This window comes from Pelmatolapia mariae, linkage group LG7 (assembly GCF_036321145.2).
Source record: "Pelmatolapia mariae isolate MD_Pm_ZW linkage group LG7, Pm_UMD_F_2, whole genome shotgun sequence".
NCBI classification, from domain to species: Eukaryota; Metazoa; Chordata; class Actinopteri; order Cichliformes; family Cichlidae; genus Pelmatolapia; species Pelmatolapia mariae.
The window spans coordinates 53,066,849-53,083,983 of record NC_086233.1 but is presented as its reverse complement, the minus strand read 5'-3'; the positions used below and the strand labels follow the sequence as shown (position 1 = coordinate 53,083,983).

The following is a 17,135-nucleotide window of genomic DNA, read 5'->3' as shown; positions in this document are numbered from 1 at the left end:
TGGGCTCTGTTGCATTTAACCCCTTTGCTCCATTTCTGTTTCCATCTCTCGGACCACAGGCATAGAGAGGAAAAGAGATCAAGTTACTGTGTCAGAAAACAGGATCAATCTATAAAAGGGTTTTTGTTTTGAAAAAAACCCAAAGAAATAAAGAAGTAGATTTGCTACAATTGTGCCACCATCCAACTGCCTCATCGTCATTTCAATATATGAAAGCAGAAAGTATTCTGAAAGGTCACACTCAAGGGCCAAATTCAACATAATTGGCAATAAAAACTGAAGACTGATGATCGTACGATGATCTATTTAATTAGCAACCTACAACTGTTCATGTGCTTCATAAAGTTAAAGTCAACATTTTTGAGGGCAAAGGACTTTCAGACACCTCAAAACAACCAAGCAGGGCCTACATATTCACATAAAGTTGGCTAACTAAAATCACATTTTACCTGCACTCTCATAAAAATTGATCAACAGATTTACAACGAGGTAAAGTGTGTAATATTCGAGCTCCGTGCAACATGACACATGAGAGGCGAGAGTGCCTTCTGCAGTGGGCTACATTGTACTATTTGTGTCCAAGGTTAGAGAAGAGCAACTATGTCAGTTAGGTGTTTAAGCCAATGTCCATCGAATATGTCTCTGTAAAGTAAGTAATGGCAATGTTAAAAGACAGCATGTTTACGACGAGGGGCAATCAGACGTGTGATTGGAGAGCTGCGGCAGGAATGTCTTTAAGGGTCAGTGGCACCATTAGCAGAGTAAAGGGCATAACCTGGAATGCTTATAGATATCAAATCACGGCTACGGGGGAGGGACAAGCTGCAAAACAAGGCTCGGCTGGAGGCTGATTCAATCATCAGAGCTACTCCCGCACTCACATCAGGAAGGACACAAACAAATTCAATCACTAACAGTGACATGATGTACATTTCCTGTATGTGATCCAATAGTCGATGTGTTCTTATTATAGCTTTAAGTTTTAAAATACAGCTTTATAATGAAACATGCACGAGGAACAGGTGCGAGGTGATGAGTAACGGAAATATACCCTGAAATGGGAATTTTGCAACTCTCACACCAGCATGTAGGAAATGCTGACACGTGTGTAAACATACTCCACATAGTTTTGTAAAGCTGTTTCAAACGGTTGTGTACAGTTAAAATAGAGCGCTGCACGTACAAGACAAGGTCCCACAATACTTCATGTGGATGTGACGTTTTTTCGATGCGTGTTACATGAGGGTTAAAAAGGCACATGTGTGGGTCTAGGAGACGCTGACGCGAGAGCACTGATCTGGCCATGTTCCATGTCCACAGTCATTTCCCACACCATGGCACAGCACTAGACTGGGAATAAACAGAGAAGCCCGCTGTGCTCCCAGAATGCATGTTTGCAGAGTTCCCATCAGTGAGTACACAGTAATAGGACTCCCTGAAGGCCTGTGTTTAACCTTTAGGTTACAAGTGGCTGGCCCTTCCCTTCTGTACCCCGGCTATTAACCCTTTTTTGTCTTGTTTTCAACAACACTTAGAAAAACATAAAGGAAGTCAGATAAAATCACAACATCTAAAGGACATGTGACGTGATTAAAAAGTCCAGAACAGCTAGTACATGGACTTTGCAGCGAGACTAGTCTTGGTCAGACTCCGATTTTGAACTTTTAAGGCATTACAGACGATTGCCGACACTCAGGAAAAGAAACGGAATAATCTGAGATTTCCTGACCACTGAGCAAACTCCACCTGCTGATGAGAATCGTGTAACTTGACCTAAAGTTACCAAAATCTTGACTTTCTATTTTATTTATTTTACTTGAGGGCTCATTTGCAGGAACTTCTCTGTAAGAAACACCATGAATGCAAAAGAATAGCTGAGGTTACTGCAGTAAGTATAGATCAGGGATGTCATTGGGCAACGTTTTGGTTGAACGCATCTCTTAAAAATATTTTTCACAACTGCTGAGAACCAACATATAGTACAAATGCTGTACATAGCAGACACGCATACGCATACTTTATGCTGGGGCAAGAGTCAACCTGACAATATAAACAGATGAAGGAGGATGAGAGCAGCCTAAAGCTGAGAAAATACCCCTGGGATATGCTGACAAGCTAGAAATGTGAACGTGGGGCCAGCACGGAGGATTAGCTGTGGTAAAACAGTGTGATGCAGTATGATTAATTTCTTCTTTGTCTGTTCTCCACAATACAGATTTAGTAATCAGCAACAGGTTGCTCATTGCTTTGAGCTGCTACCATTGACAGCCCACAGTTCCGCCTTGCTTACACTACTTTGAGCAGACTCGATGCAGCACAGCAGCACCTCAAACACACTTTCAGTCTGCAGAGAAATGTTTCAGCAGTGTTCAGGTCAAGGCAGGCTCTCACTGCAAGCAACAACCACCATGTCATAAATTTAACTTTTTTGTGAAGTCTGGATTTTAGCTATTGATATAACAGGCACCATCCTTTACCAACGAGCCAAAGCCTCTCTGACAGCATCATACAGGCAGCTCATTGTCGAGGCCGCCGGCATCCAGAATGCAACTGCCAGCTGTTTTCTTTGTGGATCAAACCAAAAGAAACAGCAGGCCAAGGTCAGCACAGACAAGCTTTTCTCCTACAGCAGACAGACCAATCTCCATATAGCGGGCCAGAAAAAAAAAAAGACTCCTGCCACAAATGTGATAGCACTGTTGATTATATTCCACCCTCTTGTGGAATAATCCGCCATTCTTGAAAATTCATGAAAGCTCCCATTTATTCCCATTCTGTTGGGTGTTTGTTGATCACTTGAGAATCTGTGTCTGCGTGAAAGCTTGTTTGTGAGGGTTATCTCTCATGTCCCCTGTTGGTAGATAGATGCTAGACAAACACAGATAGGCTTTTAAGGGGGATATCAAGTTTTCCTGAGGATGTATCCTGTAAGATCACAGTGATGCAGATTGTTTTATGGTAAAGTTACCCTCCACTCCAAAAAGTGCACTCCAAAAAATAGCCTGGATGTTTTGAATGACCTTTACTGTGTGGAATGATAAACATACAGAGTTTGACACCTAAAAGAGAACATCATTGTACGCACAGCCAGCTGCAGTAAAATATGCAACTTATAAAAAGCTTATGGGGAAGCTTGAAACCTCCAAAGTTCACAACCAGAAGTTATTCTAGTCAGACAGCACTATTTCCATATTTATTGAGCTTTTTTTTTTATTAGGGAAATGAAATAAACGTGATGGAAGAATACAAAAGACAATATCATACACAAGTTATTTTTAAATGCAAAATAATAAAACTAAAGCTCACTCCAATAGGGGAAAATCAACCATATCCTTCTACTGATTGACTGCTAACCACATTTCTGACAGTTTGCCATGAGTAGATTGTTTTGCCAGCAGCATGTCAGTGACAACATTATTTGATCTTTCCATATGCTATCACACAAAATTCCAAAAAACGATTCCAATTTCAATTGGAAAAGTACATGCTGATGATTCTGTTCTTTCATCTGATTTTCCATACCCCTCTTGATTTACAAAAAGTAGCTTGGAGAAGATGCCGGGGTACTTGCACCCACATTTCCTACCCTCTGCCTGCAAATAGGAGCCCAAACCCCCAGACACAGGCTCACTCCTGAAGAGCTGTGCCTCAGCTTAAAGACGCTAGAGACAGTCGATACATGCCAAAAAGTGTTAAAATGTAACACACCCAGGCAAATACCTATTATTCTAAGGGAAATGAGTCCAAGATCAACATCACTTAATGCATGGGTATCTCCTACATGTAAACAATGACCCATAAATACGAACGCACTGCACACACATGCATGAGGCTGCACTCAGAGTGGGTTTTTAATGACCCCATTGCCCTCCTATCACCTTACGATAAAGACCTAGTGGAGAGGATGGTGGTCTGTCTCATGTCAACTCACACCCACTTTTCCATTTAAAGAGAGAAGCTAACCTCACATGGGCTCACTCATAAAAACATCATAATTCTCCAACAGGCAAATGATAGGTTATCCTAGCATTGTTTTAACAGGTAACCAGAACTGCAGCGCACTCGCGTCAATGATTCATGCAGCCACGGCACCACGCAGTTAATGAACACAAGGGTAGTCAGTGTAACAGCATTACTTACGCTCTGTCCCAGTCAGCTGTTAAACAGAAACTCACGTCAGATCTAAAACAGCTTTTCTTTAGGTGGCCCACAGGCAGATCAGTCCCTCTTTCAGGGGGGGACGTCTGAAGAAAAAAAATCCACAGGTACAGAGAAGTTTAAATCTCTTTCAGATGACAGCTCTGAGTCCGCACGTCCACACTCTCCCTCTGTCTGACACAGAGTCTACTACAGCCTGCCCCCTGGCCACTCAACAGACTGCAGCTCCGCCCACACACAGTCACAAGAGGGAGGGAGGTACACTTCTACAAGTCTGATGTTGACTCATTTTTTCTTTTTTTTCTTAATCCAACAACCTTCTGCACTACTTTAATGACTCAGAGTAAAATATAAACACTCACATTATCCTGCATGGGGAAAGTTAGCAATGAAGATCAAAAAGAACATATAAGCAATAGTAAAAGACAGATAACAGATCTAATATTAACCACAAAGACAATGAACTATTAACATCAGATTTATATTTTTTTTTACTTAGTATGCATATCCTAACATTCCTCTTTAGTGTGAACTTAAGATGTTCTTGGCATTTTTGCCCAACATCATTTGTTTTTAAAAATTAAAATAAATACACTAATGTCCTGTCATTTTCTGGTCATTACATTTTTGGCTGTGCTTTCAAAGAGAATTCCTACAATGTTATGCAAAAGCAACAACTGAGCATGAAGTATTCTTCTCCAAAGCTCAGAAAGAAACCCTGTGAAAACATAAAGAGAGAATACAACAGCAAAAACTATTTTTTTGGACAAGACTCCACTGATGCGAGTAAGCTTCCTTACTAGTTATAGTGACACAAAAGCAGATTGGATTTCAACACTTTTTGGATTAAGCCAACCAGTTTATAATCTCTTAAATATGTGATTATATTTAAATATATATACTTAAAATATATGATATGATTTGTATTCAGGATCAGTGAAAAGTTAAAGCTAGAATGTGCAGCCTTTAATAAATCTGTATTCCTGGTCTTTTATTTGGAAATTTAAATTCCTGAATAAAAATCTAGCCGTCACAAACTTTTGATAACAAATAGAAGTCAACAAAGATCCTCGCTAGTGTTAATTGAGATGTGGTAAACTTGTTTTTGCAGCTCTCCTGTCTTATTATTAAAAGTAATACTTCTTTCTAATAGTCATTCGGATCTTGAGACAGTGTCTGCTCAAAACAAATACCTGCCAACCACAGCTACAGCTTCTTTTATTTCAGACTTAAACCTCCGTGAAGTAAAATCTGATGATCAAAAGGATCACTTCTTTCTCTTTGGATGGTATATCTGTGAAACATGTCACTAACACGCAGCTTCGAGCATGAGGGTTCACTTGTTTACATCTTGGCAGGGAACATTCTTTTCATTTTCCAAGTTAATCATCAGAAATCTGACAGAAATGTCTAGAATTTTATCATGTAGCCACAGCATTGCAACAAAAGCATTCTTCAATGCCTCCTACATATTTAAAACTTTAAAGCAGCATTAGTCCTTTTGCATGCTCCAACAGTAACCATTTTGTGCTTATTTTACAGTCCTAGGACTTAATGTAAATCAGTAAGAGCAGCGATCTACTGAACTTAAGGCTACATGAGAGGCACTTGAAGAAGAGAGTCCTGCATGTGAAGCTGAGCCACATACCAGTTCTAAAATAATACACACAACAGTAGCAAGGGCAATGTTTTCAGGCCATGACACTGAAAGTACGACAGAGGTGATGCAAAGTCTTAGAAGAGGCCTTTTCATTACTTGTAAAGGGGACATCAGACTCCAAAGAATCACCTCTTTTTGTTCTTTATGAATAGAGATCTAATAGTTTTCTTAATATATTAATAATAATCATGATTTTTACAATGTATATTAATGTGCTGATACCTCAGGTTTGTTTGAAACATGCTAATAAATACACATCAAAGTATTTAAAAAGTCTAGTCGAAGCGAAGTGTTACCAAAAAAACTTTACATGCCTGCTCCAAAAATATTTGCAGGGTAAATAGAGAGAAGTGTAAGATAGCAGCATGTTGAGACGGGGACGCCTGTTTCGAAAATAGCATATGCTAATTATACACTTTAGGCAACTGCTAAGGAGGGCGATGCGATGCCAAGTTTGAGGTGTTGGGACTCTGAATTTCAGCTCAGTGTTTCTTTACATAGTCGACTCCACACTGAGGCCGCAGCGAGGATACTCACTCACTTATTTATAACTTACGTCTACTGGATACCTCCCTCAGATTAGTGGCACACCTCTTGTTGAGCTAAACCACCTGCTACTGCCATGCAGCGGACAGTTTCAAACAATCCTTAGGACTTCTCTGACAGATGTCTAAACGCATAGAGCAGACCAGTCAAACAGATACAAACTGGCCCAGTTAATGCGCGTGCCCTGAAAATGTCACTTTTCATTGCGTCTGCTTTATGACTTCAACAAAAAGTGCACTCCTGCAGTTACAATTAGCAAACACAGAAATGCTCCTCTGTGCGAAATGGTTAACTACCACAGAGGAGGCTATGAGGACATTACTCAGGGATGGTTGGCCATAAGCTGCTTTTGGAATTAGGTTAAGCATAAATATTAAGAGAAAGAAGACACTGGAGTACAAAGTTTGAAAAACTGAGTGAATAATTCCTTGTTTTTATCTATTAATATTCTGAAAGGGCAGTTGTATTATTATTATTATTAAGGTTAATATTTATGTGTTAAGAATAAAACTGATACTGCCTACTATTACGTACAAAGACTCATCATGGGATTGAAGTCACACTAGCGTCACTGTCCACTGTCCACTGTGAAGTGAGTGTCACAGGGAGTGTCAACCAAGAAAGAAGCCCCATGCTCCAAAACTGACACCTACAAGCTCGACTGAAATTTGCAAAACTTTTATGGCCAGACAAGACAAAGTTTAAGCCATTTGGCTACAATGACAGGAGGTATGTTTGGAGGAGTAAGGGTGAGGCTAAGTTTGATTATCAAGCACGGTGGTAGTAACGTCATGCTTTGAGGCTGTTTTGCTGCCAGTGACACTGGTACATTACACAAAGTGGATGAAATGAGGAAAAAGGACTACCTCCAAATTCTTCTGCTTCACATCAGATCAGGAGGCAGACAGCTCAAACTTAGACACAGTTGGACGTTCCATCTGGACAACGACTCCAAACACACATCATAACTGGTTTTGCAATGGATAAAGCAGGCTAACATTAAGCTTCTGAAGAGGCCGCCCCAAAGAAACAGCCTCAACGTTATTCAAAATTTTGGGTCTCTGCCAGGAAACTTCAAAAGTTTCAATGAGATCTACTAATTCTGGGAAGAACCATTTGTTAAAGGACATTTAAACAAATGTTAGTGTTGGTATATGTATAATTTTGAGCCTGTTTGGATCAGAGAAATCCAAAATAAATTAAAGATTAATCATCCAGTTCTTTTTTTTAACGTCATTAAAGATGCATGCTGTACAATCATTCCACACTGGAAAAAGAACAGTTCAAAGAAATAATTAAAAGCACAAAATTAGCATGACATTCATGCCCATGATGAGAGTATGTAAACCACAACTGTATATGGTAATGAAAATATTGTTCAGAGCGTATTACTCAGCAACTATGGTGGACCGCATTTTGCATAAATTAACCAGAAGCAATCTACTGATTGTTGAAAATCTCAAAATAGCTGGAAATGTTTGATGAAGCAAATAAACCCTGATATCTTGGAGAAGAGCCATGCAGTTAGTTTTAAGTTCGATAACATTAAGCATGTGACACATAATGAGCTTTTCTGATTCCAGAAGACCACTTGAAAATGCAAGTTTGATCATTCTCCAGCCTCTGCATGTTTCACACACAGCAAGCAGAAGTGCTGACAAGTCATTCTATATAAATTACAAAAATTACAGCGCTGCGATAAGCCCTCGTGTTTCACATATTAGTTTAATGGGAACACACCAGATAGCAGCACTTAAGAGTCACTGAGGCTGACAGAAGCGCTGAAGACAGCTGAGAAACCCCGGCCCCAACTCTGTTTCAGTGTTTGTCAACGCAGTGCTATCCAATGTGTTGAAACCCTGTAACTGTGCAAAGCATGTGATAGAAAAATGTGACAGACAAAAACCAAACTGACTAACTTCTTCCTTACTGTACGCCGTAATCTTAGCGGCTACATTTTGTCAGAATAATACCTTTTTATGCCGAGGCTACTTATGACCTTGTGACAATCAAATGCTTGGCTTCTGCTCAAGCCAAGCATTTAACAAACTTTTTTTTTTCAATAAGAAGAAAGCACCTAAGATCTCCTGAGACCTTCACTTTCAGCAATAAAAGTGTTGTTAACATGAGCTGGAAAATATTTCACCTTTAGCGAAAACACTGCTGTGCATCTTACAGGTTGTCAGCAGTTGCATAGTAACAGCAGGGCCACGGCTGGCACTTGCTTCAAGCATCTGTTCAGTGCTACAAACTAAAAGGAAAATTCCAGTCAACAAAGTTGTGAAGCTACTAAAGTCACAACTACTCAGCTAAGGCCTTTGTTTGTCCTCATACCACTTATATTAGCACAGCTTTGACACCAGGTCAGGCGATGATCTGTCAAAGTTCGACAGCTCTTTGTTGTTAAAAATCATCTTACTGCAGTCTGACGGTAACAGCAATAGTTTGTTCCAAATCTTCATTAAACCCATATGATGTTTACACAAAGAACAATTCTCAAACAGAAGCTTTTATGGAGCGCCAAGCTCTTCTGTTTGATTTACATTTTGCAATTTACACAACGCTAAGCTCCCCTCTCTCTGTCAGGAACTCACGGCACTCAAGACTGTTTCTTGTCAGCATAAAGCCTGACATATTTACTACAGCTGAAAGTCTGGGATCTGCACAAGAGTTTCAAATGACTTTTTTCTAGTTTGCACAAGGTATGGATGCATAATGACAGACCTACTAGCGGACTACTGTTTGCTATTAGGGTATCATAGTTGTTGAAAGAGTGGATAAATTCAGGTGAGACTAAATAAGTTGGGGCAGGTGGTGAAAGAAGACAAAAACAAAACTGAAACAGCAAACATCACTAACTAAAAGACAATTTAACACTGACACATAAAGAGTAACACTAAACATGATGACAAAGACAAAAGACATAGGAACAAAACCACGCCTGAAATGACCAAGCAAACCACAGCGACAAAGACAGTCATAAGACTCAGACTTGAGCTTGGGTCCCAGTCACACAGGCCTAGAGGCTGGTCATTGACTTCCTGGCCACTGCTGCTTGCTATGGAAAAATGTGTATTCCCAACTGCTTGGTGAGTGGTTGCAGGCAGTCACTGTGATAGTCACTAAAGCCCCAGTACCACAAACCTAGAGACCACTCAGTGACAGCCCTCCACAATCTCTGGCCCCCACTCACCAACCAGTTGGGGAGTAGTAACTCTACTCTACTTTAAATCTTAGCTTGTTCTAATTTCTTTACATATACAAAACCTTGTGTGGTCTACCACACCAAACAAGACCCTAGGTGCAGGCTGTGTAAGGATCCCCCTGAGACAATCCAGCACATAACAGCAGGGAGCAAGATGCTAGCGTGCAGGGCATACATGGAACGCCGGCATAGTATACAGAAACACCTGTGCCGAATATGGCCTGGAAGTCCCGAGGTCAAAATGGGACTTCCCCCTCAAGGGTGGTGGAGAATGACCGAGCTAAGATACTGTGGGACTTCCAGATACAGACAGAAAAAATGGTGGGGCTAACCAAGTGGACATAGTGGTGGAAGGCAAACAGAAGAAGACGGGCGTAGTGATAGATATAGCGGTTCCAAATGACAGCAACCTCAGGAAGAAGGAACACGAGAAACTTGATCAATACCAAGGGCTCAGAGAAGAGCTCGAGAAGATGTGGAGGGTGAAGGTGGCCCCAGTGGTATTTGGAGCACTAGGTGCGGTGACTCCCAAGCTAGGCAAGTGGCTCCAGCAGATACTGCTAAGTATAGATACAGCTAAGATACTGCGCAGGACCCTCAAGCTCCCAGGCCTCTGATAGAGGCTTGAAGGATATATATATATATATATATATATATATATATTAGGGGTGCAACAATACTCGTATGGATATTGAACCGTTTGATACAGTGCTTTCGGTATGTATATGTATCGAACAATACAAAATTTTTTATTTATTTTATCAACTTTTCTTCTGACGATGCTGTCTGTGTTGAGAGCTCAGTGGATCTGCGTTCGACTACTCCGCCTAGGCTGCACTGTCGAGTGCAGGTCCACTGAGCGCAGCGCAAGCTAGCAAGACAGAAGCTAAGCTCGTTGCAACATGGCAACTGCCTCAACGCTACCCGAAATTGAACCTCCCCCACCCTCATTAAGATCTGGCGTTTGGAACCATCTTGGTTCTCATGTGAAGCATGACCCTGATGGTAAGCGCGTCATGGACAAAAGTAAAACAGTATGTAGGATGTGCCACGCAATGCTCAATTGGTGGGAACTAGTGCGTTAGCGCAGTTAGCTTGTTAACGTGTTGACGCCGTCCAGCCCCACCAGAGATGGGCAGTAACGCGTTACTTGTAACCCGATTACTTTTTTCAAGTAACGAGTAAAGTAAGGGATTACTATTGCAAAAACAGTAATTAGATTACCGTTACTTTCCCGTAGGAACGCTGCGTTACTGCGTTACTAAAACCGTGATTTTTTTGCGAGAATGTCTCATGACAGTGACGTGAGTGCGACGTTCGTGACAACAGCTGTGTGCAGATCAACAATGGATAATATATCGAGTGCGTATGAGCGTGCAGCGTTTAAAGCGTGGAAGTACTGACCTTATTTTGAGTTTGATTCCATAAAAAGTGACAAAAACATTAGTGTCCGTTGTGCGTGGGAAGAAAACTTCTTTTTACAGCGAAAAAACCCTAAACTTCCAAGCAAGCACCGAGTGCGCTACGACGTAATGAGAAACTGACAGAGAAACTCGCGGATTCTTCCACTGACCGCCGCAGCACACCTGCACCAGGGCAAACCTCCGCCTACCCCACTCCTGCTTTACAGGTGAAAATAGAGCAACAGGACCGCTAGTCTTTGATTTTATTTATTTTCTGCTGTGTTTCACTTGCATTTATTTGAAAGACTGAGTGTAAACACAAAAAAATATTTTATTTTATGCGCTGGAATGTGCAGAAAATAGGTTTAAATGTTCAACAAATTTCTTCCAGTCAGAGAATGTTGCATATAATAAAATTTTTGCTTGATGCATAAAGTTAAAAGATTAAAACTAATAAAACAAGTTTTAAAAAGAGACTTTTCCATTTGATTACATTTTGTCATTGATGGATTATGCAGAAAAAGTAGAATTGGGCTGAAAGATCTATTGCTTTATCACCTATTCAGGTTGTAAATCGTGTTTTTAAAAAGTAACTGAGTAACTAAGTAATTAATTACTTTTAAATATAAGTAATCAGTAAAGTAACGGGATTACTATTTTGGGGAAGTAATCAGTAATTAGTTACTGATTACTTTTTTCAAGTAACTTGACCAACACTGAGCCCCACGCACGGGGCGATCCGCGGTAACTCGTTAACGGAGATTTGCCGCGTTATGGCGTTAATGTCATTTTAACGAGATTAGCGCTGACAGCACTAGTGGGAACACAACGAATATGACTGCACATTTACGCCGACATCATCCTAGTGCAAAGACAAGTGGAAGCAGACAAAAACAACAAGCACGCATGCTACAAACTTTACCCGAGTCATTTAGACAGCCGTTAGCACATGATTCTCCTTATGGGGACCTGATATGTTTAATATGCTGCTGAGAATATAGCCCAGAAGAAGCGTATAGTATAGCTTTTATTTTGGAAAGAGCCATTTCTCTGTAATAAACTCTCTTTTCCAAAGATGAGCGATTTCTCGATCAGATAGATTTTTTTTTATTATTACTTTGTCGTTTCAGCAACATTAAATTTAAAAACTGTACTTTTGAGTTAAAATATATATTTATAATTTTAATAAATGACAAATTAAAAAGGCATGAACATTTTTTTGTATCGAAAAAATATCGAACCGTGACACCAAAGTATCAAACCGAACCAAACCGTGAATTTTGTGTATCGTTGCACCCCTAATATATATATCTATATATACATATATATAGATATATATATATATAAACTCAATTAATGTTTGCATTTGTAATATTTTTAATTTAAGCAAATATGAGCTAAACTATACAGAAAAGTACCAGCAAAGGTGACACAGTTTGATGCGCAGCTGAGGTGACTGATTCATTTTCACATCCAATGTGATGGGAGCAGCATGTCAGATGGTGGGAGATACCCAGCATATGATCAATCACACTCTCTTCAGACACACCTGTGAATGTGGGATGCTGTGATTTTTCCTCCGGTGCTTTGTGTGTTTGGGGAGGAAAAAAAATTGAAGCTGTGATGGCTCAGTATGACACAACTAAAGGCATGACTCCACCACCTCTCACATGAAACTCACCAGCAGAGAGGGTTTGTGGGATGAGTGCCCTCTGGCAGGAGGTGATGCCAGTGAACAAACCCTGGTGCGTGCGTGTGTGTTTGATAGAGAAAGAGCTTTCGAGCGACCCGTGTGACTCACCCTGGTCATTAAAGTTGCATACATGGTTATTTCCCCTGTGTCACCATCTTATGCATTACTCACTTGTCTGAAACTGCTACCAAAGGTTCCCAGCATTAACGGTCACACGGTTAACCGTTTACCGCAATCTACGTGTAACTTCCCACATTATGACCTATGTCACAACATGTGGCCGTTTCCTCCGCTAATCATTTTCCGATCTTTATCTTTTTAAAAAGAAACAGTTTGTTAAAGCGGGGCAAACGGGCGCACCTCCAGAGCAACTGGGTCAGTTTCAAATCCAACAGAGCAAGAGGAACAGCTCGAATGCTCCTCAGGTGGCCCAACATATCCGTGGCAGCGGCTCAACTTTCCTGTATTTTCCACCTCAGGTCTCCCTCCCCCACACATACACCCCCCTCCCAATACCACATACAGTAACAACCATGTCCTACAATTGAGGGAGGATAATCTGCTCTTGACACAGCCAGAAATATGATTTAGCAGCCACGAGTTCTCACAACTCATGTCATAGAGTAAACTGGTGGGAAATATGACCTTTTGCACAGTCAGTGATTTTTCTGGATTATTTATACTGAGCTAGATGTTCTTTTAATATAAGTGGTTATACTAAGTGATTGTAGGCGATGCTGTAAATCAATGATCAGGACAGCCAGAAATATCAGACTGTTAAAACAGCTCTTTTAATGTGATTTGGTATCTTTTATTGTATGTATTAATCTTATTTAATTCACTTGTACATTTGTATAGTTGTATCGGTGGTATTTTAGATTTGTTTTTATTGTTAGCTATTAGTCTAAATGCTGCTTGTACATCTACACCTTGAACATCTGATATGTAAAGGCAAAAAAGGATTCTGATTCTGACTGATAAAATACAAAATACATGGTCATTTTTACAGATCTTTCTTGAGTTTAGATATCAGTATATTGCAGTATTAAGACTTCAACACAGTCAAATGGGTTGACAGAAGTTTAAACGCATATATTTTGATACAATTTTAACATTTTTTCAAGCTAAAACACAAAACAATTTAAAAAGGTTTGAGCTTCTCGCATGAGATGTTTGCTTTTTTCTTTTACTCTTACTTATAGGAAATTATTTAAATGATAGTAAATCAAACATCTTCACATTCTGGACTGTAAATTAAAAATTATTTACTTTTTAATTACATTTATACAGTTTTAAGTTTTTTAATACAGTCCTGATCAAAAGTTTAAGACCACTTGAAAAATGTCAAAAACTCATATGTTGCAAGGTGGATCTTAACAAGGTTCCAAGTAGAGCTTCAACATGCAACAAGAAGAAATGGGAGTGAAACAAAACATTTTAGAATAGAGAATAGAATAGAATAAACCTTTATTATCCCACGAATGAGAAATGTAGGTGCTACACAGCTCTTATAGCAAGGGGAATATATATAGAAGGAATATAGAAGGAAGACACAAAGTAGTCCTATATACATAAGCAACTGAAATTCGTATATACAGATGTACAAAGATATATTTTATTATTACAGATATATTAAAACAGGCTGTTTTGCAGCTGATAAAAAGTTTAGGACCGCATGCCTTTAAAAGGCCAAATCTGTCCAAAAATGTGGATTCATTCTCACTTTCTGCCAGATAGTCACATTGTCATGACATTCTGATGCCAAAGGCAAAAAAACGTTCCCTTTTTGAACGTGGTTGTTGAACTGCATAAGCAGGGTCTCTCACAGCACGCCATCACTGCTGAGGTGGGAGGCAGTAAGACAGTCATTTGGAATGGAACAAAAAAGTCAAGTGGAAGACCCCAAATAATTTCACCAGCACTGAGCCGGAGAATCCAATTGGCTGTTGGTCAAGACACTGGACGATCCTCGACCTAAAGTTACTATTGCCGACTGCAGCCCCATAACCATCATAGGGCATCTGAGACTGTAAGGCTTTAAAAACCCAAAGTGTCTTCAAAGGCCTCATCTCCTTAAACGCCACAGAACTGACCATTTGGACTTTACAAGAGAGCACCAAACATGGGACACTGAAAGGTGGAAAAAAGTTTTATTCTCTGATGAGAAAAAAATTAACCCTGATGGTCCTCATGGTTTCCAACATTACTGGCATGACAAGCAGATCCCACCTGAGATGTTTTCTACACGTCACAGTGGAGGGAGCGCCATAATGGTCTGGGGTGCTTTTTCCTTCAGTGGAACAATGGAGCTTCAGCAGGTGCAGGGGCGTCAAACGGCCACTGGCTTTGTCAAGATGTTGCAGAGAGCATCCCTCATGACTGAGGGCCCTTGTCTGTGTGATAATGACTGGGTTTTTCAGTAGGACAACGCTACAGTACACAATGCCCACAGGACAAGGGATTTCTTCCACTCTTTTAGACCATCCTACGTGTTCCCTGATCTAAATCCAATCAAGAACCTTTGGGGATGGATGGCAAGGGAAGTTTACAAAAATGGACAACAGTTCCAAACAGTAGATGTCCTTCGTGCTGACGTATTCACCACTTGGAGAAATGTTCCCACTCACCTCAAGGAAACGCTTGCATCAAGCATGCCACAACAAATTTTTGAAGTGATCAACAATAACAGCGGAGCTACTTTTTACTGAGTTCATGTTTGAAACTTTGATTTCTGTTTTGAGGGGGTTTACGGGGTTTTTTTTTGGAGGTGTGGTCCTAGAACTTTTGATCAGCTGTAAAACAGCTTCTTTCAGTTTAAGAGTTGTTTTCAATAAATTGCATGCTCAAAAATGTTTTGTCTCAGTCCTATTTCTTCTTATTGCATGTTGAAGCTCTACTTGGAACCCTGTTAAGATCGAACTATGCAACATATGATTTTTTGCCATTTTTTAAGAGGTCTTAAACTTTTGATCGGGACTGTATAATGAATTAATTAACAAAAAAAGATATACACATATTTCTGAAAGACTGCAAACAAACTGCATTCATTTTTCCCCATATTAAATACATGAGGTGTTCTCATGTATTCACATAAAAGAAGACATAGAATGGTGTTAATAAAATGTTTGGGGCAGTAGCTCGCAAGGCATAAGTGGATGCTGTGTTATTTTTAACAAGGGCTACAAAGACAACACAGACACCACCTTCAAATCTTCCAGGGGATACACCAAGGTCTTCTCAAGCCAACCAAAAGATACAACCTCTTCAATGTGTCCTGGGTCTGTCCTGAGGCCTTCTCCTGGTGGAACACACCCAAAACACCTTATCAAAGAAGCATCTAGGAGGTATTTGGTCAGATGCCCAAATGAACTCAGCTGTCTCTTTACAAGTTCTAGTTCCACTGAAACAGGGGTGTAAAAAATGTGTCCATGTGGCCAAAAATGGCCCGACAGAGGAACCAGTCCACTGCACTGGATGGCATGGAAAAAAATGAGGGACAACTTTTTAAACACGCCACTTGATTTTGTGCCAGTCAACATTGTGTTGCAAGCCATTGCAGCAGCATGGTTGCTTGGTGGTTAGCATTAACGCATCACAGCAAGAAGATCCTGGGTTTGAACCCTGAGTGAGGTTTTATATGTTCTTGTTGTCTCAGATAGCGCTGTCTATCTCAGGCCAGAACATTTGTGAAAAAGATTATTAATCTCATTAGGGTTTTTTCTGATTAAATAAAGGTTTAATCAAAATCAAAAGGCATCCTGTCATGACAGATGTTGTCCAAACTTTCAATTTCCTTTGCAGCCTTCTTCCTGACAAAAACACTAACCATGGTCTGCCATTTCCTGCAAATGTAACATTGCTGACCCCAGTTTTTGTTCTTTTCTTTGTAATAAAAGATGATATTCTCATTACACAGAAATTAGCAGCACATTGTTTAACATAGTCCTTTTCCTTGATGATAAAATTGTACAAGAGGTCAGTAAGTCCGTAAAAGTCAAAACCTATACCCAATTTAAATTTGCACAATCTCACATTCAAGATACTCTTCTGGCACAGCTCTGGATCGTTTTTCAGAGCAGCTTTTGTTTTTTTATTTTTATCAGAAGGCTTCTGGCCACCACCACTGTTCAGATCTTTCCCTCAAAAGCACCTGGACATTAGGGAGAGTCTGGACTGACTGCCTGAGTGAAAACATAACATTGTACAAGTTCATTTACTGAATAAAAAAACAATGCTGTTCATCCTCCTCGGATTGAAAATTGAAACTGCTCAACTGCTCTGCTAAAAACTGCTTGGTTGTAGCCAGAGAGCCATCTTTCATTACCACCTAAAAGTGATCCTAAACATGAAATTTGAGCTTGAAACAAGAGCTGATGAGCACGCAGTTTAAGTGTTCATTCATAAAGAGCTGTTGTGCTGGAATCTGTCTGGATCCAAGAAGATGACCTTGAATTGGAAATCTTCCACATT

At 40.0% G+C, this 17,135-nt stretch overlaps 1 protein-coding gene across 3 annotated transcripts in view; it reads right to left on the bottom strand.

Annotated features, from left to right (window-relative positions):
- sema4ba (sema domain, immunoglobulin domain (Ig), transmembrane domain (TM) and short cytoplasmic domain, (semaphorin) 4Ba) overlaps positions 1–17,135 on the bottom strand; it is a 58,554-nt gene that overhangs the window by 39,959 nt on the left and 1,460 nt on the right. The window contains exon 1 of one of the 3 annotated variants that reach the window (XM_063479698.1): positions 4,141–4,313. The exons of 1 other annotated variant lie outside the window; for it this stretch is intronic. The gene's annotated coding sequence lies outside the window, so the exon portion shown is untranslated. Of the gene's footprint in view, positions 1–4,140; positions 4,314–17,135 lie in introns of those variants that run through there. One more of the 3 variants, XM_063479701.1, reaches the window with a different exon arrangement.